Source organism: Propithecus coquereli, unplaced genomic scaffold, assembly GCF_000956105.1.
Source record: "Propithecus coquereli isolate 6110/MARCELLA unplaced genomic scaffold, Pcoq_1.0 Scaffold1, whole genome shotgun sequence".
NCBI lineage: Eukaryota > Metazoa > Chordata > Mammalia > Primates > Indriidae > Propithecus > Propithecus coquereli.
Genome location: NW_012133857.1, coordinates 11,538,807 through 11,540,796, shown reverse-complemented (window position 1 = coordinate 11,540,796; position 1,990 = coordinate 11,538,807). Strand labels below are relative to the sequence as shown.

Below are 1,990 nucleotides of genomic sequence, written 5' to 3'. Positions count from 1 at the left end.
CTCTCCCCTCACCATCCACCATATATTCAATACCTGACATTTACAATGATTCACTTATGGCTACTCCTGTTTCATCTATTACTCCTACACCTCCACTCCTGGATTTTTTTTTTTTATATAAATTTATGGGGTACAGTGTAATTTTGTTACGTGGATGTATTGTATAGAAGTCAGGACTTTCAGTGTATCCATCACTGTAATAATGTACATTGTACCTATTAAGTAATTCCTCATCATCTTTTTAGGTGGTATTCTAGACATTGGAGATACAGCAGTGAACAAAACTTTTTGCCTTGGCAGAGCCAGCATTCTAGGGGTGAGACATTATAAGCAAAGCAAATAGGTGACATATATGTTGCAGGTCATGTGATAGGTGCGTGGAGAAGAATAAAGCAGGGAAAGTGAGTAAGGAGTGCTAGGGTAGGGGTGGGATGGTGCTATCAGATAGGGTGCTCCGGAAATACCTCCCTAAGAGCTGATGTTTGAGCAGGACTTGAAGAAGGTGAGGAACCAAGCAGCACAGATAGCCTAGTTATCCATGTGTTCCAGCAACATCAAGAAGGTCCATGTAAGTGGAGTGGTGAGGAAAGGGAGACTAGTGGGAGATGAGGTCAGAAAGGAGTGAGAGCCAGGGGGTAGATTTCCTGTAGGCTATGGAAAAGACCATGGCATTTACTGTGAGAGAAATGGGGAACGATTTTAGAGTTTGAACAGGGAAAGACATGGTCTCACCTGTGTTTTGAAAGAACCACTGGCTGCTCTGTTGACAATAGATTGTAGGGGGCTGAAATAGAAGCAGGGAGACTCCTGTTGGGAGGCTCTTGGGATAATCCAGGCAAGAGATGATCATTGGGACCACTTGGTAGCAATGGCAGAAATAAGAAAAGGAAGGGGCTGGAAGCGGTGGCTCACATCTGTAATCCTAGCTCTCTGGGAGGCTGAGGTGGGAGGATTGCTCGAGGTCAGAAGTTTGAGACCAGCCTGAGCAAGAACGAGACACATCTCTATTAAAATAGGAAAATTAGCCAGGCGTGGTGGTGTGCGCCTGTAGTCACAGCTACTCGGGAAGCTGAGGCAGGATCACTTCAGCCCAGGAGTTTCAGGTTGCAGTGAGCTATGATGACTCTGCAGCACTCTAGCTGGGGCGAGACTCTGTCTCAAAAAAAAAAAAAAAAAAAAGAGGAGGAGGGATCCTGGCTCTAGAAAGCCAGTGGCAATTGCTGATAGATTGAATGTGAGGTAGGAGAGAAAGTGAGGAGTCTGAGATGATGTGAAGTTTTTAGCCTGAGCATTTCAACTTGGGGTTGCCATCATCCAAGATGGAGAAGGCTATGGGAAAAGCAGGTTTGGGAGTGGAAGATCCCCATTAGATTTTCAAGCAGAGATATGGGTTGGGCAGTGTGATAAATGAGCCTGGAATCCTGAGGAGAGGTCTGGGCTGGAGAATTCTATTCCATTCTACTCCTCACCTCAGCCTTCTGAGTAAGTGGGACTATAGAGTCTCACTATAACAATAACAGCTTTATTGCTATATAATTTGCATATCATACAATTCACCCATTCAATATGTACAATTTGGTGGTTTTTGTATATTCACAGAGTTGTGCAACCACCACCACAATCAGTTTTAGAACATTTTCATAGGTGAATTTTAAAGCCACAGGATTGGATGAGAGAGGAGTCTGAGCACCAAGCCCTGGGGCACTACATTGTCCAGAGGTTAGGGAGATGAGTGGGGACTGAAGCCAAGTGAAAATGGCATTTGAAGGAGGAGAGAGCTATCATGACGCACAGGCTGCTGACAAGGCAAGTGAGGTGAGGACTGAGAACTGATCATTGGGTTTAGCAGTGTGAAGGTGACCTGTGGCATGGTGGGACTGAAGGCCACATCAGAGAGGGTTAGAGAGAATGGGAGAAGAGAAGCAGAGACAGTGAGTTCAGACAGTCTATCAAGGAGTTTGGTTATAAAGAGCAGCAGAGAAGGCTAGGC

At 45.2% G+C, this 1,990-nt stretch overlaps 1 protein-coding gene across 2 annotated transcripts in view; it reads left to right on the top strand.

The window, feature by feature from the left end:
• The window catches only part of CCDC51 (coiled-coil domain containing 51), a 9,038-nt gene that overhangs the window by 741 nt on the left and 6,307 nt on the right, over positions 1-1,990 (top strand). The gene's annotated exons all lie outside the window — the stretch shown is intronic.